Genomic DNA, 27,217 nt, shown 5'->3' on the forward strand with positions numbered 1-27,217 from the left:
CAGTTTCACTTACTTAATTTCTCCCAGCTTGGCACTGCTGCTCTCTGCTTAATATCATGCAAATGCAGTTGGCATTATTGCTTAGGTTTGTGCACTACCAGTAAATGTGATAAATTGAATGGGCAGGAAAGTATCAGTTTCCATTCCTCTAGCTTGACTGGCAGACATGGATGGCATTAGAGGGGAAGGTGTCAGGTTTAGGGCACAGTGGTGGGGTATATTGGCTATTTATTGGACTTCTGGTAAAGCACCACAGCCAAAGGCTTTTGCAGAGGGACTATTCTGGCTCCCAGTACAAGTCTGATGCATGGAATAGTTTGGTCCAGGCTGTATCCAGTGCCACTGGTATCCCATGCACTGGAGAGCAATGTAGGCATCAGTTTAATGACCTACACAGAAGAAAAAGGGATACTCTCTACCATTGGTTGAAGAAATTTGAGACTGCAGACATCCCACAGTTGTGTTAGTAAGACAATAAGAGAGTACTTGTAAGACTTAGAAAGCTAAATATAGGCAAGACTGGTATGCATAATGCTCTTCTGTTCTTTCCCCAGCTCCCACCAAATGCGATTTCAATCTGCAGGCTCATGTTGCTCAATTGGAGAGACTGAGGGAAGCAAGTTGTATATATGCAACGGAAGAGAAGTGTTATTGTAGTATTAAAAGTTAAAGATGGCTTTTTTTCATCTTTTATAGAGTGGTATCAAATTGAGCATGCATATCCCAACTATAAAAGTAAGTATGCATGCATTACTCTGTAGCACAAACCAACTGCAAGAGTCCAATATTATTTGGGTTCAAATATCGCAATTCACAACTATACAATACTGTTATTTCTTCAATAATATTTACTTTAAATTAAAAATTCTATACCAGTGGCACAAATGCCCTGCTGTAAACTCCAGTCTGCATAATCGGAATGTGCATATGTGTAATATATGCACATTTCAAGGATTACTTTAAGCAATCTGTAGTATGGCGTGTATCTGTTAGGACATATATTTAAATGTAATACTTCAGATAAAAGAGTTGAATAATTGTATTAATGCATTGCATGTCATATATGATGGCACTAATTGTATCTCTTTTTTCTCTCACCCCAACCCTTATCTCTCTTCTTTTATTTTCTATTATGTGTCATCAAAATGTCTCCACTTCATCCATGTGTACCACATCATTAAATGCTACACAGCACAGTGAGGTAGGCCAGCCCCAATGGATCAGCCTGCCTGCACTCCACTGGCTCCAGGACCAATGCCTAGCATATCTGGGAGCCAACCTGACAGCATTGCCTCTGCTGCCCCTGTACTACCTGTGCCCTCAGGTTGTACTGCCATGGAAGATGGTGCAGTGGTGCTCTCCAGGAGCAGTGGCAGTGGTGGTGATTTTATCACCTGCAGCAAGTTTCCAGGGATGTTGCATAGTGTCATGCGCTGCACCATTGGTGTTCGCCTACTCCTGATGGAGAGGCTGGTCTCCCTCATGGTCATTAGGAGGAGGAGGAGACATCAAGCACTCTAGCCACCAGGGGAGTAAGGGAAAAGTGATGACAGTCTAGTGGATGAGGACTCAATTCTCATGGTCTCCAAGCTTCATGTCCATGAACCTGCATTGTCCCCTCCCTCACCCCAGTCAAGGTGTCCTCCAACCTTTTGTGTCAATCACCGTCCCTGTCTCTTGTCTTGTTTGTCTTGTATGTTTTCATTTGCTTCCTTATCTTCCCAACTTACCTGTCCCAGTGATACCTACATCCCTTATGCAGCAGTTTTCTCTTACTGAATTAAAAAAAAAATGGCACAGCGCCTATCCCACAAAAAAAAATTGTCCCATACATAGCTCTCCATTTCACATATGTGTCTTCTTCATATACTTGATTCACTCCAGGTAGCTATATAACATGATTGCATTGTTGCATTGTTGTCACCACTCTTTGTAGAGGTGACAGTGCAAATTCAGTTAATGTTCTACAATATTTTCAGTTTACACTGATAAAGAAATGGATAGCTATGGTTCTTTCCTACCTCCCTCCTGCACATTCCTGTATTGCTTTCCCTTTGTTCTTCCCACTGCTTGCTCTTCATTTCACCACTTTCATATTTACCCCATTTTAACACCTTTAATCTACTCAAAAAATAGAATCACACTCACCTCACATAAGTAGCAGAAAAAGCAATAGATCCCTTCATATGTTGTGCTCTATGCTTGCACAGAGTTGTGCATCATGCACCAATGTGCAGCAACATTGAGAGGTGGTACAATGTTGTGGTTACCTCCACGCAATGCTATTTAGCCCCACTGTAGTATGCCTACACACAGCAACGCATGTAGTATAAAGAATTCATGTCATTGCATTATCAATGTTTTAAGTCTTTAAAAGTATTGAATACACCTGAATTTGAACCTAGTATCATCTGGGCTCAAAAAGAAATGTGTCAATGCATTTACACCTGCTGCCACAGAGTCAGTTAAGTAGCAGGTGTGTTTCATAGACTCAATACTAACTCTCAGACTTTTCCCAAACCTTGCTTATTTATGTTTAAATGCAGTGAGCAGCATGAATATGCAATAAGTGTTGCTGCTCACCTTGCATCACCATTCACACGTAAACTCTGTATAGGCTTTCTGCAAAGCCTATACAGAGTTTACTGAATCCTGGAGTTTGTTTTTCACAAAACAAAAAGAATGCCTGCAACCCATACCTGAAAGCTCAACTGCATTCTATCGCTGTTCTCCTAGTTTGTCAAAAAAAAAAAAAGAATGCTTGCCTTTGCAACTTTCAAAAATGCTATGTTCTCTGGTGGTTTGTCACACAGAAGAAAATGCGTCTCCTGTAATTCATACCTTGGCATTCTTAATGCCTGCTTACCTGTTCTGCTGCAAAATTAAAACTCACACCCATTTGTTTTGCTCTGCATGTATGCTTGCTCCTATCTCATGGGTTGAAAGGGATGTCAAGCAGGAAATCTTAAAGGAGCAGTAGGCAGATGCTGAGCAAAGTATAAAAACAGAAAACATTTTTTTTTAAATTAATGTTGTGGCTGGGCCCCCTCAGCCAGCACAGTGCCATAGGCAGCTGCAAAGGTCGCCTAGTGCTGGATCCTGCCCTCAGCCAAGATATTATCAAATTTAATCTCTTGGCAAAAAATTAAAAATAAAACAGAGACCATAGAGATCTACTACGGAGTGCAAATGCTCAACAATGTATAATACATCTTGAAAGCTTAATCCTTACATTTTTTTTATTTTGTTAACCATGTAAATCCAGTGTGTATAATTGCTTCTTTTCAGTGGTAAGCTGAGAGCACTGCATGTTTAATTGAGTCGCTCACTGTTGACAGATGGAAATTGACAAATCAAATGCATGACTTTATGACAAAGCTGGCCAGCAGTTCATAGCCTTATTCATGGAGTCTATATCATTTCAGTGAAAAATCAGCTCAGTGAATGGCATTTGCTGTGCACTTACAATGAACATGCCATTCTTCGAACTATTCATATAGAGATTGCAGTATAGTGAGGATCAAGAAATTTGCCCTTTCCTCCCTGTAGTACAATCTCGGAGTTGGTATATGTAATTAGTAGAGGGTGTGGGGGCGTGCAGCTCCCCGCATGAGGGGAAATCAATGAATGGCATTTCTGATTAAATGCCATTCGTTGAAGTAATGGTTCAATATAGTGATATAGAGCCTATTGATGTGCACTAGTTTGACAATCAGATTAGTTAAATTTAGTAGTTAAAGCCATTAATTAAAAAAAAAAAAGATTATTAAAAAAGCCTAATCTGAGAGTATAAAATTTTTGGTGCAAGAAAATAGATAAATATACATGCACACTAATAATATAAAATTAAATTTAGGATTTTCTTGGGTTTGTTTTACGGTGTTTTGATCTTTGTGAAATTAATGTATACTTTAAATATATGGTAGTGCTTTGAGATGTGTTAATAAATATTTTTATTTTGTTTCATGTTGTATATCATGCAGCACTAAATATATTTGTATATGTATCATGATATTTGGCACTTGTAAAAAGAGCATGAAATTAAAAGCAGACTGCTAAGTTCAGATTAAATACAAAGAAGTATTTTAGTGATTAACTGAAGTGATTTAATAAAAGCATACCCATTCAGTGAATAAGTATAGCCTTATGACAAATGGTTGTGACAAACTTGTGGCACCGAGGTTAGTCCTATATTCTCTGGATGAGCATTTTACTTCCGGTATGGAGTGCTTACTACTGTGTGGCAGAGTGCATAATGTGATGGAATGTCTACTTGTTATGTACACATCATAACTCATTTGCTGCTATAGTATTTTATTGATATACTTCCATTTAACACCTATAGCTTATTATGACATCCTTATATTTTTTTGAGCTTACTTTCTTAACTAAGCGTTTACTAATTAATAATAGGCAGCATAAGAAAAAAAGTTAAGTGACAAAATAACAGAGACCTTTGATCTAGGATGTATTGCAGTGGAGATATTGATTTATTTATGTTTCACTTGTCATTTATATTTTAATATTTACATTTATATTTATATAACTGAGAAAGATGCATGCTATTGGGGGTATGGTGTAAAATGTTATGGTGGGTGTCAGAAAAATGATTGTTGCAGTTCACAAATTGTATACCCTTCTGTAGATGCTTCTAGTAATTATGAAGATATATAATATTTCCATATGTGCATTAATATTTCCAAAACCAAGTGATTTCCAAACTATTATAAGGCATTGCTCAAAATCTTAGATGATGCTGACATTTGCACTGTAAGTTGTACATCTTGAGAGATATTTAATGTTTTGTATTTGTATTTACTCAAGCATGAAATTTCATGCTTCTATAAACACCTCAAAGAAGCACTCAGAATGGAATATCTTGTTATCATGTGAAAGTATGGCTTAACAAAATTGTCCTGACACTATATCTCTGGCCAGTACAACTTCTAGGATATGAAAAGCTGCTTCTGAAATTTACAGGCAAATAAAATTCTGGGTTTGTGTACAATATAATATGTTACAATACTGATATAACAACTATAAATGCATTCTTATCACTGGAAAGAAGACATTCTACTGCTAGCACTGTTCTTTGTACCTTTTTAATAGTATGTATTGTTCACCAGAAAATATATTTGTTTGGTTTATGCTTTTTTAAACAGAGCTTGTAAGAACAGGCAGGCATCAGTATAAGTCCTTCAACTCACAAACTCCAGGTATCCCTACAGCAACAAGTCACCAACATAGTTGCTCTCAATCAAGTATTAATAAGAATGCATTGTAATTGGTGACTCAGTTGTTAAGAATACTGATTCCCCAAGCTCCAGGCTGGACTAGAAGTGTGTTACTGTCAACTGCCTCTTGTGTGCCAGGGTCCCAATGACATTTAGAAGTCTTTGCCAAGACAAGTATGACTACAACATGGTAGAGGTGTAGGTAGAAGTGAATGACCTCAGGAATAAAACCCTGAGGGACATGTAGAAAATATGTTATAACTCTCTAGAAATATGAAACATGCAACTGGAATCTTTCTTACACCAAGAATGATGCCTAGGTATAAACAGAAGATAATAAGCTTTAACAATTAGCTTAACAGCTGGTGTCATTCCAGAGGAAGCTGGCACATATTAACCTTTGACAAGATGACAGACAGTTTTTCTGCTTTGCAAGGGATGGCCTACATCGCTCATTTAAGGGTATCCACATACTGGTAAAAGCCCTCATTGTACCCATAGTGCCATTTTTTAGGCAGAGACCATTTAATGGACATTTCATCTTAGCAAATTCTTCAGACTCTAAATTTGACCACATTAAGGTGCTACTTCTCAAACCCAGGAGTCCCAATAACAAATTGTCCAATTTCCATGTGCTTCTGCATCTGGAACATACAAGTCTATGTATGTGCTTTACAGAGATTGTTAAATTGTTAGAAAACACTCCCCTTTATTCTTAAGGTTTGTGCTTACCATGCTGCAGGCATCGTGAAAACTGTGGTGGCGTTCCCACATTTGTCAAGGACTACTTTTCCTCTAGACCGATACCCACAGTCCCACGAACCAGGCTCCTAGAACTTTTGGACATGACAAGATACCAGCATATAACACTTTACAGAACCCTTCCATATCTCCAGATGATCATGTTAAACTCCTGGAAGATTTAGAAGAAATTCTTTGCAACAAAAGCCGCATAATCTTATGGGACTGACTACCCATTCATAGATTGGAGCACCTATAGCTCTAATTCAGTATATGCCCACATAGATTTCTGTTTGATAAATATGAAAATAACCATACCAACTAACAGCCAAAATAGTCTGGATCTTGTCCTCACTGATGTTACCTTGCCTCTTCCTGTCCTTTCTTCTAGTCTCCCCTTTCCTATTTCAGGCAGGTCCAGAACTCACAACTTTTATTCTCCCCCCTCTCCCCAGCCAACCTCTCTGTATTTAATAACTTCAAAAGACTGAACCTTATGCAATTATACAATGAAATCTCAAAATTTTCCCAAGCCATCACTATTTTGACACAGGCACAGCAGTCAATTTCACTAAGGAATTGTATGCCCACTCAGATAAATGCATAGGTCTAGCAGTCCTAAGCAGAAGCAAAAACAATTGGAAATTTAAAAATAAACCCACACAGTGATCAATTGACATGAACTTTACAAGAGAAAAAAAACCTAAACTATACAGTAAGGTGAAAACTCCTCAGACTAAGGATAGCATACAAATATTACCAAGAAAGTGGAAAGCACTAGAAGAACCAGTAAAGCAACTCGTGAACCGAAATTAGATTCTGGAGCAAAGGATAACTACAAATCCTTCTTTAATTATATGACCCAAATGCTACTGCACATATACCAGCAAACAGGCATTCTGCAAACTTCACCCATGAAAATCTATTCCAACACAATTCATTCCAGATTCCCTTACCTCCCCCCTTCATTAATAAAGAACATGTTCTTAAGGTGTTATCTAAAACCAAAAACATATCCTCTGTGGGTCCTGGTAACATAGTCGAGTGTTTATTAAACAAGATCAAACAGGATCTTGCTGAACCTGTCTGTAACTTGTTTAACCTAAGCCTAACCACAGGCTATGTATCTAAATCTTGGCACACTGCTTTGGTGATGCCCTTTTATAAGGGTGGCCTTTCCACTGACACTGTGAGCTACAGATTAATCAGGAATCAGATTTGTAAATATAATTATGATGCTAAAAATCTCATTGATCTTGATGCCCAACAATTTGGCTTTATCAAATGGAGATCACTCCTATTAAACCTTGATAAGTTCTTTTACAAGGTTACACACGCTAATGCCAGAGGTAAAGTTATCCATACAGCTTATCATGATCTGACCAAAGCATTTGATGCTAGATCTCATGCTGGAATTGTAAGGAAACTATCACCCTTAAATACAGATCCTGACATGGTAAGATGGGTTGCTAAATGGTTAAAAGACAGAACCCACGTAGTTTATGTACCACATGCCTTTTCAAATAGTTACTATAACCACTGGAGTAACCCGTGGATCTGTGTCAAATCTTTAACTGTTTGACATGTAGGTCTGATTTCAAATATGATAACCAGGACCTCTGGTTAATCAGATCTATAGGTGACTGCAAACTGGGTGTAATTGTAAAATTACCCTTCAGACATCTGCACCCATCAGAAAGAGCTTACTTTAATTAATACATGGTAAATGGTAAATGGTAAATGGAAAATGGCCTTAAACTGAATTCCAGAAAGTGTAAGTATTGTTTCTTTCTGAAAACAGAAGTTAGCCACAATCTACAATATAGATAAAACACCCTTACAGAATGAAAAGGTAGTCAGGGACCTTGGTACTTGCATCATCAGTTCAGGCTCATTTAATCATCACACGGGAACCATTGTCAAGAAATCCCTCTACTCAGCACAACTATTAGCCAAAAATATTTTGTCTAGATCCAAAAAAGGTTATCAGCACCCTGTAGTCAGCACTGATCAGACTCATTATAAAATATAACACTCCATTTGGCATGTATCTCACATGATATTTCAACAAACTCAAAAAGCCCCACTGGCTCTTTTTTTTTAACAAGAAACATCTTTATTTAATTATCACTTATGTCATAGGCAATCGTATATTTATATAAATGAAAACAAACCATAGTGACATATTTTCAGTTGCAAACATTATACATCACATATAATCTTCTATACAGTCATAGTCAACAGAACGGGTTCAGGCGCCTAGGCAGCGAGACATTTCCCTGTACATTTGGCTGGGGACACATGGCTGAAGTGACAGTCAGCTGCAGAGAAATATGGCTGTTGTGAATTCCCTGTGGACAAAGAGATGCATACACTGCCATGCTCACAGCTTTAATAACCAAATGCATGGAGGCAGAAGAAGTAATGAGTGTTGTGCTCAGTACAACATGTAGAAGTGTGCTACAGCATGGAGGAAATCCTGCAGGCTACTGTAGTCACATTTATGCTCCAGTATGCGTTTTAGGTAATGTTCCCTAGACACTGTGAAGGGGGTAGTGGTCCACACACACCGATTATAAAGGCACTGCCCATTGTGCACTGCTTTTTTACTGCAACTGACATACCTTGTGGCCAGCCTGTTGCTGAGGCCTGCCATATTTCCTGCTGTCTCATGTTCCCTTGGGAACCATGGACATTGTTTTCCCCCTGTGTATTTGGTTATTGAAGCTGTGGGCAAGGCAACACATTCTTCTCTTTGCATACAGAGAATTTGCAAACAGCCATATTTCTCTGCAGCTGATTATCACTTCAAGCATGTTTCTTCAGTCAAATGTACCACAGTGAGATGTCTCGCTGACTAGGTGCCTGAACCCCAACAGAACATTATATATTCATTCGATTCTTGTCTTCCCTTAAAACTCATTCCTCCTCCAAAACATTATTCTGCATGTATTGTTCCTATAATTCCCATGTTTTCAATGTAATTTTCTCCTATCCTTTTCAACAGATCCCACTTCCAGTTCTTTTATCCCTGTTACTATATTTACTCCTAGTGCAGATGGTTTAGACTTTGATTTTTATTTTCTAGTTATTTTACTTTTTTGGCAGCCACCAGAATTAAACTCAGTAAGGCCTTACTGTGACTAGGCAAATTCAATTCTGTATCACAAAAATAATTTCCTTAGTTATATCAATTTGCTCACCCAGTATTTCTGACAAAATAGTCTTCAGGGAATTTTTAAGGTCTGACAACTCATTACATTCCCAAAAAGTATGTTCCCAGTTACCTCTTTTCCCCATCCCACCTCCAACATTTGCAATCTACCTGAGGAAAAATTTGTTTGAGTCTGCTTGGGAAACAAATACCTATGCTAACACTTCTAATCAAGAATCCTAAACTTTCTGAACTTTGTTGCATACTCGCGAGCCATGCATATGTCCTCCCATGTTCCCCTTTCAAATTGCATCTCTATTCTCTCTCTTCCCAGTTGTGTTTAACCTCCTATGAATGACTGTTACAGTTTCCAAACCATGCAATATTGTATATGCCCTACTAATCATCCCTTTTTAACAGCATTCTACATGCATCTAGAAACTCTCCCAAAGTAGTTTTTTCACTTAAGACTCACCTATCCCTTTCACTTTGTCTGTACTCTGATATAGGTTCATAGGTTCATAGGCAGATACTAGGCTATCTGCCCTAGGGCATTTATAAGCCTAGCCAGAGAGTATTTGGCTTCCGCCTCCCTATTAGATTAGCCTACTTACCTCTATAAAGTAGGTCACAGAAGGTACCCTTTAAGATTAGTTTACTGTGCCTCTGTCTAGCAGGGACACAGAAGAGATCCCAGGGGTGAATTTGCGATTTCCCATCCACGCGTCCAGATTTTGCTTGAAGAGGGTCAGCGAGGGGCTATGTCTGACATGAATTGGGATTCTATTCCAGAGTGAGGGGAGCCTCTGGGAAATGAATCTGTCCCTCCACCATGTCCTATTTATTTTTGTGCTGAGGTTTAAGTCCCTGGAGCATGTAGCTCTAAGGGACTTGGATTTTCTGAGGTGGAGCATGTCCATTAATTCTGGGTTTGACATGGCTTTGTACGTCAGGCATAGATCACCTCTGAGTAGGTGGTAAGCAACTGAGTAGAGCTGGAGTTTCTTTAGTTGAGCTGCATAGGACATCTGTTTGTAGCCCATGATCCTCTTGGTGAGGTACTTTTGGGGTCTCTCCAGTTGCTGCAGGTGTCGGGTAAGGTACATCCCAAAAGGGGCATTGTATTCAATTATGGGCCTGATGAGTGACGAGTAGAGGGGCACAATGACCTCTCTTGATCTAGATGCGAACCCTATTGTGATAAGGTGGGCTATATAGAAGGTCTTTCTAACCACTTTGGCAACGTGATTATCAAAGGAGAGATTACTATCTACGTTGTTTCCCCAAATCTCTAATTACTTCTTCCGTACTTAATGGATTACCACCTATGTGGTAATTTGTGGGCACCTTGTTTTTACCAAAGGGGGTGACTATGCACTTTTAGCATTTAGCTTGAGGCCGTGGCTCTGGCACCAAGCATCCATCTCTGTGAGACCCTTTTGGAGGATGCTTGTGTCAGCTGGAGAGTCGATTGTGGCCCCCAGTTTGCAGTCATCTGCGAACTTTGTCAGCTATAACCCCCCCCCATGTTAGCCTGAACCTCAGAGAAGTATATACCGAACAAGAGAGGTCCCAGAACTGAGCCTTGCAGGATGCCACTTGTAACTGGTTTGGATTCGGACATGGCACCTGTGATTCTGACCATGTGGGTTCTATCCCTGAGCCAGTTTGCAACCCATCTTGTGATATAGGGGTTGATATTTAAGCTGGTAAGCTTATTTATGATGCCCGAGTGGGGTATTGTGTCGAAGGCTTTTGCAAGGTCCAGGTAGGCTGTGTGGACTACTTTGCCCTCATCTATGGCTTTGGTAACTGTTTCAAAGAAATCAACTAGGTTTAAGAGGCAAAATCTGCCCTTAACAAAGCTGAATTGGGTAGGATCCAGTGTCTGGAGGCTCCCAATGTCTTTCTTTATGAGTTCCATGATAATACGCTCCATAACTTTACAGACCAGACTAGTCAGGCTTATGGGGCAATAGTTCCCGGGGTACGTTGTGGCACCACCTTTGTGGAATGGGACCACTGTAGCTGTACGCCATTCTTTGGGTACATATCCTGTAGTAAGGCTAAGTTTGAACAGTGACTTAATGTGAGGGTTCAGTTCTTCTTGGAGCTCGTGTAAGACACAGCCTGGGACACCGTCCAGTCCCATAGATGCTGTGTTTTTTGCTTTGGAGAGGGCAGCTTTCACCTGTGCATCTGTGATGTCAGGGAGTTACATTCAGTTGGGATAGGCATTTGCTCCTTTGGGGGGGAAGGGGGGGGAGAAGTTTGCGCTGAATCTGTCTGCCAGGATGTTGGCTATGTCTGTAGGTTCAGTATATTTGTACCGTTATGCAACAATTCAGAGCATATCTGGGAGTTAAAAAGCAGTAACTGAACTGCAGTCCAAACTTTTTCTTAGCCTCGTCACACTCTATTACCTGTCTCTCTCTATTTATTTGTTCCCAATACATTGGTTCCTTTGCCAGTCTTCTCCCATAAATTCCACCCCTTACCTATTTTCTGTACCTCTACTTGCATTCAGCCCTATTGGCAAAATCTCCTTTCTCCATTCTGTATTGGCTTATTTCTTACAATACTTTCTGCAGCTTTATGAATATAATATTATGTATGGCTGTTATTATTCTCCTTAAGGAACTGCATTCAAACTCTTACTCTATCCTTACTTTTGACCCCCACCTTTCTTTACCATATCCCTTTCCACTCTGAATTATAACCTTCTGCTTGTATTATGTAAATGAGCCTTAACTGTGTAACTTTAAAATATCCCTTCAAATGAGGTTATCCTAAACTACCTTGTACTTTTGACAGGATCAAATTATCCCGTTCAACTATTACCCCCCCCCCCCCAGATAAATTCCTTCAACTCTTTATTATTTTCTACAACTTCTCCTCTGGTTAATAAACGTATGCCTGACCTGTATATAAAACTAAAGGGACTAAATCATTTTCACTAGTTGTATCTTACCAGGCGCACCCATAAACAAGGGCTTCCAGTTTTTCAATTTTTGTGTTATCGTTTGTTTATTCTCTTCCCACATATGCCTAAATACCTGTCTTGTGCTTGGGCATAGTTTGAATGTTGATCCTAGTCGCTGGTTAAACAAAAACACTGCACCAGTCAGCAAACAGCAAACAGACCTTAAATGTAAAGATATTGGCACTTTTGTTCCAAAATTAAAAAGGAACTTCTTCGGACATTTTGGAACAACATCGCTAATATCATTGCATTAAAGGTCTGTTTGCTGACACCAGTGCAGCGTTTTTTTTTGTTTGTTTTTCTTAGTTTTCCATTACATTGGTGTGGTCTTGTTTATTTGGTTACCTTAGTCACTGGTTAGTTAGTGAATGCTGTACATTATTCAGTACAGCTAAGTCCTGATTTGCAAATGCTGAAAATGTACAACATGGTGTAACAGACCTATGCTAACCCCACATTAACCAAGCATTACTTGTACATGTGCACAGGTCATTACAAAAGCATTCAAGAGATTCACTAGCTTTTGCAGCCCATTTTAAAAAAAGGCTAGCTCAATATGATTAGTTTTCACTTACCTACATTTAGCACAGACAGAATTTCCTTTTGACACACAAATAAAGGATGCCATGCCCAATAACAAGGTCTTCTTTAATTGAATAATTGATTGATTTGATTATGCAGACTGTCCAGAGCTCTCAGCTTTTATATGTGCCTAAAATATAATTTCATTAAAGACAGCAACCCATGCAATTAAATCAGGATAAATATCAAATGTATTAAACTGTCTGCCTTCTGCAGCCCTGTGATTGTGTACTTCAAAAATAAACTATTGCCATCAGACAGATGATTGGTCAGTTATAATATATCCAAATGCAGTATACCTGTTGGACTCCCTGCCATGAGGACGCCTTAACAATAGTTATAAGACTAAATCTCACACATGCTTCAAAAATAGTTATATTACTACAGTGCACATTGCAGATTGCATTTATTTTCCCTTAACTGACACTTGACTGGCAATCTATTTTACTTTACTTATCAGAAGTTTTGTCTTGTGTAAGACTGTATATTCAAAAAGTGCTGGTTCTTTGGTTTTCAGGTTTCATTAACCTCACTCTTGCTTCAGATAGCATTATTTACTGTAACTGTCTTTCATAACCTATGCAGGCTCATGTAACAGCTTGCAGACTGAGGTGTTGCATTGCATTTGTAAGCTTCTTTTGATAACTAATTACTAGTCATTGCCCCTCTGCATTTTTGTTTTCATTTTATGACTCTATCATGTTAACATATTTTAATTTTTCTAACTTGCTTTGGTTGCTTTTACTGTTCCACCTCTTCATAATTGTTTTTATTTGACTTATCCTCTCCAGGGATGTGCCTGAAAATAAACATCTTTAATATCAGATTTACACACCCAGTTAAGATGAAAAAATAATAACAACAAATAACTACATATCAGAAGTCAGTAGGTTCACATCTTAGACGTGATCCACCTAAGTTGAAATGATTTAAAGGTCAGCAACCACATAAAGACGTTGCACTCTGAATTTCCTAAAAGTACTACAAAAATTCAAGACAAAGAGTTGCATATAATTTAGTTTTGAAAAACTATTTTAAGCAAGACATTAGCTTCAGCTTTATATGAAAGCAATCTTCAACATTAGTGTGACACTGTAACCACAACAAAAGCAACACAGAATTAATTAGTGAAATAAAATGCACCTAACTATGATTACTTTTTGTTATGCATTTTATTGCTTGAAAGATATCCTACATTTTGAAAAGAACTAGTGCTTTGTATATTTTTTGCATTGTATTTGGGCAGTCATTTGGAAACTATTGATCAATAAACCGTATGATTCAAATTTAACTTAAATACACAGCGGAAATCATCACAATGGAAAGTTCTGGATTTAGGTGAGGGAATGACAGAATGGGGTACTGCCTCAAGAAAACTGTGGTAAGTATAAAGGTAGTAGGGTGAACAGTATGGAGACATAAATACTGCCATCACAAAAGCAACAGGCCTTTGTGTGAAACAAATATTAAAATCCAAAAGAAGGAAACGTAGTTTTTTAATGAGATAAAAGATAAAGAGAAAGGACAGTTCCATTCTTCAGGTCCCCTTTACTTATCCAAGACAGGTTTTCTCCTACAACAATGGCTTTCTTTACCTAAACACTAACAAAAGACTGATTACCTCTCAATTCTGCTATTTCCCCTAACAAAGGACTGATTACCTCTTAATTCTGATATTTCCCATCACAGACTATAAGATAAAGCCAAAATATCACCATGTTTTGTTTTGAAACTGAAATCTCATGTTATATTGTGCAGGAATTTGTCTCAGTCTGCACTGGATATAAGGGTCATTTGTCCAGAATAGAATTATAGAAAGTTACTAGGCTAATGGCCCTAGGGCCCTTAGAAGCCTAGCCAGGTTCTACCCTTATTTCCATGATCAGCACCAATTGCCCCATCCAAGAAGGACACAGGTAAAACCCCCAGGGTGAATTTATGGTTACCCATCTAATCCTCCAGATTGCCTTTGAAGAATGCTCTGTTTGACATGAAGTGGGAGTCTGTTCCAAAGGTGTGGCAACCTCTGGGACAAAAATCTGTCCCTCCAGGAGGTTCTACTGATGTCACATACCAGGTTAAGTTCTTTAGAGCGAGTAACCCGTGTACCATTTGACTTGCAGATGTGCAGCATTTCCAATAAAGCAGAGTCAAATATTGCCTTATATGCCAGGCATAGCATAGATTGACTCCAATTAGTCTGTATGAAACAGAATAAAGTGACAGTGCTTTCAGATGATCCGCATAGGACAGATGCTGAAGACCTTGAATTTTCCTTATAAGGAACATTTGTGGTCTCTCCAATTGCAGCAGGTGCTTAGAAAGGTACACACCAAAAGGGGCATTGTACTCAATTATTGGCCTGATGAGGGAAGAGTACAGAGAGGTTCTAACTTATTTTTTGCTGGATGCAATGCTCTTACTTATGATATGAGCAATACAGAATGCCCTTTTTGCCACTGTGGAGACATGGTGATCAAAAGTAAGGTTGCTGTCAACCTGCACGCCCAGGTCTCTCACCACTGCGTGCGTACTTAGGGTGTTGCTATTGATGTGGTAGTTAACAGGAACATTGCATTTACTGAAAGGGATGATAATACTGTTTTTGCATTGATCTTAAATCCATGACTTTGGCACTAATCAGTTGTTTGTGTAAGACCCTTTTGTAGGATGTTGACGTCATTTGGAGATTTTATGACTGCACCCAGTTTGCAGCCATCAGCAAACTTTGTCAGCCACATACCTTTAGTTTTAGCTTGTAATTCAAAGAAATAAATTCCAAACAGTAGCAGTCCCGGGACTGATCCCTGTGGAACACCACTGGTTACAGGTCTACTGTTGGAGGTGGATTCCCCTAATTTAACTATATGGGTTCTTTCAGTGAGCCATTTAGTGACCCATCTAATGATATAAGGGTTGACACCTAGCTGGGTGAGTTTGTCAATGATGCCTGAGTGGGGAATAGTGTCAAAAGCCTTGGCTAAGTCTAGGTAGGCTGTATGCACAGATTTCCCCACATCCAGGGCCTTGACGACTGTCTCAAAGAAGTCCACCAGGTTTAACAGGCATGATCTCCCTTTGACAAATCCAAACTGAGTAGGGTCAAGTGTTTGGAGATTACCTATATCTTTGTTGACAAAGTCCATGATAATTTGCTCCATGGCCTTGCAGAGAAGGCTAGTCAGGCTAATAGGTCTATACTTCCCGGTGTCAGTGGAAGCACCACCTTTGTGCAAGGGGGTAACGGTGGCCATTTTCCATTCAGCTGGGACAAAGCCGGTGCTTAGACTATGATTGAAATGAGTACCCAGTGGTGTTGCTAATTTTTGCTTGAGCCTATGTAGGACACAACCTGCGATGTTATGAGATCCCATAGATGCTGTGCTTTTGGCCTAAGAGAGAGCATTTCTGACCTGCTCTTTAGAAATAAAAGGTAGAGGACAGTTGGTAGGGATATCAGCAAGCTAAAGAAAGCTTAATAAAACAGGTTTATGAAATCTGAACTGTTAGTCACAGATGACTGAGAAGGGCAACCAAGGGGATGAAGCAACTTCACACTTTAGCAATATAGTATGGCAGACAGTGAGAGAAATTATTGTGAATTATAGTCAATATGCATAATGTAGTTTAGCTACTATGGAAGAAAAGTTAAATGTACCATTAAAGGCATTTTAGCAGCCAAAAGGAAATCACAGTGAATCGCTGGAAAAGAAACACTGACACTGTCTCTGAAGACAGTATGAAAAGCCAGTCATTCTCAGCACTGTAAAGACATTGACAAAATACCTAAAATTATCGTGATTAGGCCTGATTATACTACAGAGATACAGATTTCACTGTGTGAGAAAAGATGACAAAATGAAAACCATTTTGGGATGTAGTAAGTTTTAAAGTAATACTAACCATGTATAGTAGTGCACATGGGTTAGCACTGCATAACATAGTAAGATACAATAAAAAACATATTTTTCAGTTTCTAGATACAGTCTTCTTGTAAGTAACAATATACCGCAGTTAAAAAACATAACGAACCTTATGAGGAGGAAGACAAAGAAGTTATTTTACACTCCTTGCCCCCACTGCCTGTTGACTGGCTAATTAGCGGGTAGGTCAATCACTACAATAGTGAGAAAATGCAATTCAAGACAGCTATGACCACAGTGAGAAAGACCTCATTATCAGCTCATTATCATGTTTCTAATCACACTCTCATTAACAGTAGTACCATCATACCTGATGACAGTAGTGTTCTTCCTAGTGACCCACACATTTTGTTGGGAAAGGCAGCCCCCCCCACACACACACACACACATCTATCAACAAACATGCCCCCCAACAAACAATCAAAGACACACATACTATCACCTATTCACCCACATACATGCCCCCATTACACATACGCATATGCTTAAATACACACATACAGACATGGACACCCATCCAGATACTCAGTTTCTACCTAACACGCTCCACCAGACTCTGTTTCTACCTAACATTTCACCAGTATGACCACTTAAGCTTTATATATATATATATATATATATATATATATATATATATATAATCCTCTCCATTAAGAGCAACAGGGACTTGCCTTTTCTAATAGGAAACCAGGATCTAACACAAGGACCCCCAGGCATGTTTACTTGTGGCCACTGTGTGGTTTGCCAGCACATTTTAAGCTGCAGCTTTTACACCTTCCCACATTGCAACTATAAAGTTATTTTTATGCAGCATATGTACTGCCACACGGAGTGGGTGGTATATGCAGCTATATGCAAAAGATGTAACCGGTTCTACATTGGTAAAACTAGCAGAAAACTTTCTGGCAGATCTAAGGAACACCTGGCAGCTATCTGCAAAAAAGATAGCACTAATGCACTAGGAAACCACAGCAGCAAATGCATGAATTTCTGTGGGTTTCAGTTCTTGGTATTGGAAAAAGCTGGATTTATTTTTTGGTGACTGCAATGCGCTGCTGGAAATGAAGGAACCTAAAAGGCAGCTCCTGCTGGGAGCTGACTCAGCCCCTGGTCTCAATGAACATATTAATATTAAATGTGCGCTGCATTGGCTACGTTAAAAACAGAATGGTTTTGTTTTGTTTGGTTGCACGACTACTCTAGGGGAACGGGGGTTTTGCTAGATGAATGACACAGTTGTGGACCTCTAGAGATTTCCTGGGTTGCTTTGGCAGTTTAAATATTGAATTTCAGCCCTAGTGCTTACTTTGGTTTCAGTGATTCCCCTATACTGTTATTTCTGAATATCTTAAATTATTATTGTCCTTTATTTATTTATTTAATTTAGCTTAATTTGATTAGTTAATCAAGTCACGATGATAATGTACCTTTTAATGCTGACATCTCTTGGTAATCACAGCATTTTTTTGGGGTTAGGTTATTTTATTGCTGAGTCTTATGATTGGCCCTTTGACATTCTATCTCTTTATGACAGGTTAGTATTTTTTTGAATTACAGAATATTAAGTGTGTGCAACTGATTACACTGCATTTATGTATTTGTTTCTGAAGAAGTCTTATCCATCAATAAAAGATGAAAGCACTAAAACACTAGTTCATCCTACGTGTTTTATTTTTTTGTTTTACAGTTTGAGGTTTGTTTCTCGTGGTCAGGGTGTTTTAAGTTATTTTATATTTTATATATATATATATATATATATATATATATATATATATATATGGATCTACTTTAGACAAGCAAAAGACAACTTACTCAAACTGCATAATGTTGAGATGACTTTGACAAAAACTAATATTACCAAACACCTGGAATATCAAAAAATCACTCTGGAAAACAAACCACTTGGCCACTAACACACAAAAAAAAAAAAAAACTGAAGCAAATCAAACCCATCGTCCCTAGGTAAATATACCAACTCTGAGATTGCACTACAGTGGAGAAAAGGGCAAGTTTACCATGCTGGTCAAGTGGTTCATTTCCCGGCATGAATTTTTGATGTTCTGGGTGTTTGATAAAAAGAAGTTATGTCTTACCATAATGTTCCATCTGTGTTGTTCATCTTCTTTCATTCATCACTGATGGGTTCAGTTCTAAGCCCTTGGAACTGAGTTGGCCTATTTACCAAGCTCGCACCAGCCAAAAAAACGCTCGAGCCAAGTCTCAACCCAGAATGCCCTTCTCCGTGTTACCTCAGATCAAGTTTACTAGAGAAAGAGAAGTAAAGCTGAGGCCACTTCTACGCAAATACTCTAGGACACCACTTAGACCCAAAGCATCCCCCAGGAGCCTTTGGAGGGGGAAGTAGGGTGGGAAGTGATGAATGAAAGAAGATGAACAACACAGATGGAACATTATGGTAAGACATAACTTCTTTATCTGATGTTGTTAATCTTCTTTCCATTCATCACTGATGGGACAGAATCCCCAGCTACCTTGAGGTCAATGGGTGGCCCTTATGGAAGAATATTCCTGAGTACCATTGAGCTGAAGGTAGCTCTCCCTCTGGAGACCAAGTCCAGTTTGTAATGTTTGATAAAGGTATGAGGCTTAGCCCAACTAGCTGCTTCACAGATGTCATCCATAGAAGCCCTGGAATGGAAAGCTACAGATGTTGCCATAGATCTAGTGAAGTGAGTTTTAACTTTTGACATAGGTTCATTACTGAGGGAATAGATGAAACGTATGCAGTCCATTAGCCATTTTGATAATGTAACCTTGGAAACAGCCTCTCCCATTCTGGGCCCAGAAAATAAAGATGAAAAGCTGTTCATATTTACGGATGGGTTTGGTCCTGTCTAGGTAAAATCTCAGTTGTCTATGTGCATCCAAGGAGTGAAGGCAGCACTCTCCTCTATTGGCAAAATCTGAAAGAACACTGGTAGGTCAATGGTCTGGTTTATGGAGAATTGAGAAACAACTTTGGGGAGAAAGGATGGATTTGTCCAAAGTGATACTCTGTCTTTATAAAAGACCAAATAGGGCCTCTTGATACACAATGCCTGCAGCTCCAAAACTCTTCTGGCAGACGTGATGGCTACCAAGAACAAGGATTTCTAAGACAAAAACTTTAGGTCACACTTCGCAGCAGGTTCAAAAGGTTTCTGGGTCAAAGACTGAAGACTAGAGTGAGGTTCCATGGTTCTATGGGCTGTCTGACAGGAGGCCTGATATGAGAGGTCCTCTTGAGGAAAGCCTTGCAAATGCGTAAAGAGATAAGAGGGGTGCCATCTACACTATTGTGGAAATTGGAAATTGCCACTAGATGTACTCTTACTGTAGAGGCAGAGGCTCCATTATCAAAAAACATAGCCAAGTATTGAAGCACTGCAGTAACTGGAGCCAAATACAGGTCAAGCACATTATCCTTGGACCAGATGGAGAATCTTTTCCATTTATCCTAATATAGTCTTCTGGTGGATGGTTTATGAGAGGCCAGAATGATGTCTCGAACAGGCGAGGAGAGATTAGCTTGCCTGGCTACTAGTGGAAGTGGAGAAACCAAGCTGTCAGCTTGAAACTGGACAGATTTTGGCGACTCAACCCTTGGGGGTGAGTAATCAGATCTGGTAGAGGGTCCAGAATCCATGGGGGGTTCCATACTAGTTGAGGCCGAAGGAAGGGGAACCAAACTTGTTGAGGCCAGAATGGGGCTATGAGGATCACCTTCCATCTCAACCGAAGAGCTTTCTTTAGAAATTGCAGGGTAAGAGGAATGGGAGGATAAGCAGAAAGAAGCCCCATGGGCCAATCATGGATCAGAGTGTCCCCTATGACTCCCCCTCCGGGGGAAGTAGGGCAAAATAGCTGCTGCACTTGGTGATTGATGGGGAGGTGAAAAGATCACAGCAGGGCTGGTCTCAGTGGCTGAAGTTTGCTGACGCCATGTCAGGGTTGAGGGACCACTCATGAGGCATGAGGATGCATCTGCTCAGTTTGTCCGCAATCACGTTGGATCTCCCTGGGATATGCGTTGCTATCAGAAAGCAGTTGGGAGCTATCGCCCACTGCCAAATTCTCATGGCTTCTCAACATAGGGGATAGGAGTTGGTTCCTCCTGGCTTGTTGATATACCAGACCACTGACATATTGTCTGACTGAATTGCAATTTTCATGGAAGGGAGAGCCGAATGGAAGGCCTGCAATGCTAACAGCACAGTTCTCAGTTCCAGAACATTGATATGCAGGTGGGCCTCTGAGGTGGACCATGTGCCTTGGACAGTCTTTCCCTGAAAATGACCCCCCCACCCAATCAGGGAAGCATTCGTGGTCACAGTGGCTGTGGGCTGAGGAGATTGAAATGGATGACTCCAAAATTCTATGTCTGGCCTCATCCACCAAAGCAGGTCCTGTTTGCAGGAGTTGGTTACTCAAATCTGGTAACAGAGGGGGTGATAGTTTGGGAACCATTGACAAAGAAGGAGCCATTGCAGAAGCCACATGTGTAGCTTTGCTAGAGGCACTATTGGGATTGACGCTACCATAGAACGAAGGGCCTGAAGAACTTCCCTTGCAGAAACTGTTGTTTGAGAGAGTATCACCCAGAGTTGAAGCCTCAGTTGATGGAGTCTGTGAGTTGGGAGTGATACCAGACAGGGCTGAGTATTGAACACTGCTACAATGGACTTTATTTGTTGTGTAGGGATAAGATTTGATTTCTCCCAATGTATCGTTATTCCCAACAATTTTGCCAGCGAGAGAGAGAGTATAATGCAGTACTGTTACCAGAAGATGCTCAGTGGGGGCGGTAAGGAGCCAGTCATCCAGACATGGAAACACCTGGAATCCTTTTAGTCTCAAGTGAGCTGTTACCACTGCCATCTATTTTGTGAATACTCTGGGGGCTGTAGAGGACTGAATGGCAGGGCACGGAATTGATAATGACTGGCTCCTAGCCAGAAGTGAAGCAGACTCCTAGAGCCTTTGTCCATCTTGATGTGGTAATACGCATTCCAGAGATCTATAGAGCACATCCAATTGCCTTCTCTTAGAAAGGGGATAATGGACTGAACTGTGACCATCCGGAATTTGGTTTGGTTAACAGACTTGTTTAAGCTGCTGAGATCCAAAATGGGTCTCCAGTCCCCTGTCTTTTTGGCACCAAAAAGAATCTCGAGTAAAATCTGGATCCACTTTGGTCTGGTGAGACTGGTTGGATGACTCTTTTTTGAGACAGCTTTATAATCTCTGAAGCTGTTTCTTCCCTTTGACTGGGTAGAACGTCGGAAAGTCTTCTTGGAAAATTTGGCTGACAAGAAAGAGGAATGGTGTAACCTCTGGTGATAACAGTCTGCACCCAACAATTGATGGTGATGGATTGCCAGGCAGCTTGTTGCAGAGAGAAATGACCCCAGACTGCTTCCAGAGGTAAGCAATTTGACTGCTCCTCAGGAGCGCTGATAAGGCTGTCCAGAGAAGGAATCCCTGGAGCCCTGATTACGAGGACCCCCTCTGCCTCTACAGGGGCATCTTCCGGAATTGTTACCATTCTGCCTCTCAGAGTATCATCACCACGTGCGACATGGAAGGGACCCTGAGATTTCTTATGCCACATCTTTCTACTCCTCTGATTCCTACAGAAGCTATGTTGAGGGTCGGAAAACCATAGGCCTATGGCAGACAGGGTCTTTCCATCTTGCTCACACCTGCCTAGCATGTCCTTCACTTTGGAGGCAAAAAGGGATGAAGCTTCGATGGGAGCATTCAGAAAAGAAGACTTGAAGGGGTCTGTGAGGTAACAAATGCGCATCCAGGCATGATGCCTCATAACAATGCCCGAACCCTCTGCTCTAGCTGCCCATCAGTCGCATGTGACATCAACCTCATGGACAAGTTGGATATTGATTCCAGGGTTGCGAGCTGCAAGGCCACTTTGACCCCGCCCCTTCGGTCACATGTGACAGCAACCTCATGGATGAGTTGGATATTGATTCCAGGGTTGCAAGCTGCGAGGCCACTTTGACCCTGACCTCATCAGACAACTGTCCTGTGAGCGTCCCAGAGAGTTCTGAGATCAAGTCCATCTGGAGTCTCGTAAAATGTGCCAAATAATTCAGGGACCATATGGCAAATGTCCCTGATGCAAAAACACGCTTCCCAAGTCTGTCCACCACCCGGGACTCCCTGTTGGGTGGATGGACAGTGAGACTTTCCTCAGCCAAGTCCTTGTACATGGCCACCGCCACCACCATATCATCAACTGGTAACCGTTTTGACCAATGAGGGTTCTAGGGAGGGGAAAGAATTTTGTCTGGTCTCTGAGGGATCACCTCAATGGAATCGGGGTTCTTTCAAGCACGCTGCATGATGAGCTGGATTAGTTCGTCAGCAGGTGAGATCACCCAAGAGGTAGAAGGCCGGGCGCGAAAAGCCTGCAGGAACACAGACTCCTCACACAAAGGGTTGGAGGGCTTCCAGTCACATATCTACTTTAACATTTCCAGGATGTCTCCAAAGGAGATGTCTTCAGGAGGGGACCGTGGGGACCCTTCACCATCATTGTAATCCATGTCTTCCATTAAGGACTCCTCAGGTGAGTCTATGTGCTTCCTCTTCCATGTCTTCTTTCGAGGGCGCTCCTCAGTGAAGGTCACTGAGTTGGACTCAGAAGAGCGGGTACCCTGAACAGGGGTGTCCTGCAGCTTCTCTGCCCAGTGTCCCCAGGGGGTAGTCTGTGACAGCTGTAGCTCAGGGGTTGAAAACTGGGGTTCCAACTTCAAAGGAGTGCTGCCAGAAGCAAGAGCCTTCTCCATCACGCGAAAGGCAGGCCCGCCCGAAGAGGGATGGGAGCCTGGAACAGAGAAAGACAACCTTGGGACCAGGGTCACACCCCACTCCTATGAACCTGCCCCCACGGATGGAGCCTCATGCAGGATCAGCGTGGATGCGGCTATCAGCACTGAGGATGGAACCAAGGAGAGAGGTGGCTCTGTATACCAGGCCGACGCTCCTATCCCCCAATCCCCAGATTGAGGATGAACCAGTTCAGTGGGAACCAAAGACCAAAGGGACAAACTCAGAGCCGGAGTGAGATGTACCATAGGCACAGAGGTAATGGGTTCCAAGAAGGATGTTGGAGCAGAAGGCTTCAGAACAGAGATGGTAGAAGGAGGTGTGTAAGATGGAGTCCGTGGATAAGGCTACTCAAGTCCTGCAGGTAGATGGGTCTTAGAAAGTGAGGGAAGCCCCTGGCTAACAACAGCTGATCTACAAGATGCACCATGTTGTGTTCAGAAAGGCTCCTGGTGGATCTAGTGGATACTCCAGACAGGGAGTCAGGAGGTTCGATGAAGGGGCTATACGCTTGGCCTAGAAATGGATTTATGGAGGGGGAGTATCTGGTCCATGGTGCAAGGTCTGCTAGCACCAAAGTCTCTAGTTTCGAGACCGGAAGTAAAGGGGTCAAATCCAGAGAGGTTGGTACAACGCTCGGTGCCGAAGTGGCACTCGGAGCCAAAACAGTCAGTTATAAAAAATGGAAACTAATGGTGTAGTCAAAGGTGTGCCCTGAGTGGAAGTGGCCACATGTGCTGAAGTTGAAATAGGCGTAGTAAGGTCTATGACTGTTGCCGGAGGCAAGACCGGTGCCGAAACGGGTGCCGGTATTAAAGGTTTTGAGATGGTCAGAGCTGAAGAAGATAGAGCTGCAGAGGCAGAGTTTATCCAAAGATAACTTTTGGGCCTTTGATTTTCCATGCTTGCTCTGATCACCCAATGGTGAAGGAGGAACAAAGTGGGATCTCTTTTTGTCCTTAGAAGGAGGAGTTGAGACCTCCATCACAAAAATGGCCTCTGAGAAGGGAGACTTGAATAACCCTTTCAGAATGAGTTTATTTTTGCGCTCATTAAGAGTGCATTGACTGAAACTCTGACAAATGTCACATGGAAGCTACACTGAAACGTGGGACACTCCCAAATAGTATGCACAGTCATCATGAGAATCACTGTTAAGTAACTTGCCCTTACATGACGTACATTGCTTAAAACTTGAAGTACCCTTCTTATCCGACATCTTGACAGAGTAAAAACACCACAGCCAACTGTAAAATCCAACTATAATCAAAGTCAACTCTGTTCAAAAAAGTCACAATTGTAACAATACACTAGTATGACAGAGAAAAGAAGGAAAACACCAGAATAAAAGTTCAGCTAATAGGTAAAACAATACCAACTATAGTATTGAAGAACTGCCACAAGGGTAAGGGAGGAAAGGCCGTACCAACAATGGTACTTGAAAGTGTACGAATGATAACTATGGGTAGAGAGGAAAAACCAAGGTCAGAAAGAAGAAAAGACACTAGAAATACTAATCACTTAATAAAATATGAAGATATCTAACATTTTTTGCACAAATATCAAAAAAGTTTCACTTAGCTGAGAGCTCAGCTGAAACGCAGCTTTACAGCTATGCAGCAAACGAGATCTGAGATAATAGAGAGAAGGGCATTCTGGGTAGAGACTTAGCGTGAGAGTGTTTTTGGCTGGCATGAGCTTGATAAAAAGGCCTCCAAGAAACCTACTCCAGATATAAAATACAAACCACTTTTATTTTCCACTTGTATCACAACGTAGGTAAGCACTTTCGTCCCAAATTCAATTTTAACAGGAACTTCATCAGACAAACCCAGCAATCACAGTCACATCTATAAATACACCTAAAACATAACATCCCTTCCTGTAGCATATTTAAAGTGATAAATCATCAAAAAAGCGTTTTATAAAATTACATTCATACGACCGGCAAAATCCGGAATCTGTAACTAGTTCAGTCTTTCATCTTCAACAACAGTTCAAATCATTTTAAAATGTTTTGATAAACAAATATATATCTTAAAATAAAACGACATATAGAGAATCATTTTTACCTAAAATATAAAATATAGCACCCAAGGCAAGACTTGAACCCAGAACCTTTGATTTAAGGGGCTAAAGCTCTACCAAGTGAGCGACTTATCTAAAAAAACTGGTAATAGATAAACATTTGTTTAACCCAGGCCAACGGGTAGAATCTAGACGTATTTGCCAACACAATTCAGCTTTCTCTAATAAATATTGCCATGCACCTCCCCTGCAGGGAGGAGAAATAGTGTCAAGAATAATAAACTTAAATTTGTGCAAAGGATGTGGTCTAATATGTTTAGCAAGAGCATGGTGTCACAATTGTCCCTGATATTTCTGAGATGTTCCCCTATCCTATTCTTGAGTTTACACTCGGTTTTACCGATGTAAAAACAGGGACATAATTCACATAAGTCACCATAAACCACTCTCTCGGTATAACAGCTAAACCTATTCTTGATTTGAATTTTCATCCCTTTTATAATTACTTCTTTCACTTCTAGTATATAAGGGCAAAACTTACAAGACCCACATTTATACATACGGCCATTTTAGTGGGGTTGCCTTTGATGTTCAAGTAAGGTTTTGATGTTGTTCCCTTTACAAAATGCACAAGTAGGTCTATCCCCAAAATCACTCTGACATCTGTTTCACCTGTCAGAAGTGTCCCGTTTTTTTCCAAGATGTTTTTTATCTCATGGGCATCAATACAAAAAGTTGTTATAAAACTTGTTCTATACCTATTAGCTTGTTCAATTAACATTCAAGAAGTGGAGCCTAAATTTTCTAAAGATTCACCACTGTGAGTGTTTGTGGGGATATTATCCCTAACATTTTCACCTGTATTTAAAAGAGGGAAAAAATTACCTCTTTCATTATGTTTGCTGCCATTGAATGGGGGTATCCCAGATAAACATACCATTCTATTTTTGGCATTCATTCAGAAAAGAATCGTGTAAAGTGACCATTTGAGCAGCTCTTACAAATTGTCCTTTTAAAACCCTTCTTTTGGATATAGGGGTGACAACTTGTAAATGCAAAAAAATATTAGAATAGGTCACTTTACGGTATATTTCAGACACAAATATGTTGTTGTGAACATCTTTCCTAAGATGTTGTGTCTTTCGGCTTTTCCCGGTTAGGGGTCGCCACAGCGGAACTCCGGTCCGCTAATGATTGGTAGTTGATTTTTACATGCCGAGTTACCAGCCCTGACGCACAACCTTCAACGAAGGTATGCCCATTCATGCATGTTTCCACGCACGCTCTATCTGAGAATCAAACCGGACAGCGTCTTACTGTGAGGCAACAACGCTACCGCAGCACCACTACCGCAGAGTAAAATGTCTAAATAAGTGGTTTCAGTCTCACCTAAAGTGTGTGTGAATTTCAAAAAAGATGTTGAATTATTGACGTAGTCAAGGAAAGGGCCTATTAGTTCTTTTGGTCCACCCCATAAAATAAAAATGTCGTCCAAAAAGCGGGTATACAGATGGCAGAATGGGAAAAACTGGGATGTAATAAGAAATTTTTTCTCCCATTCCAGCATAACAATGTTCGCATACATTCCTCCACATGCTAGCCCCCACCGCTACTCCTTCTTTCTGGACGTACAGTTGTTCATGGGTTCATAGGTTGGTACTAGGCTATTGGCCCTAGGGCCTATACAAGCCTAGCCATAACAATTCCCTAGTTATTTCTTCCC

The sequence above is a fragment of the Protopterus annectens genome, chromosome 13.part0 (genome assembly GCF_019279795.1).
Source record: "Protopterus annectens isolate FY-2018-M chromosome 13.part0, PAN1.0, whole genome shotgun sequence".
NCBI classification, from domain to species: domain Eukaryota; kingdom Metazoa; phylum Chordata; order Ceratodontiformes; family Protopteridae; genus Protopterus; species Protopterus annectens.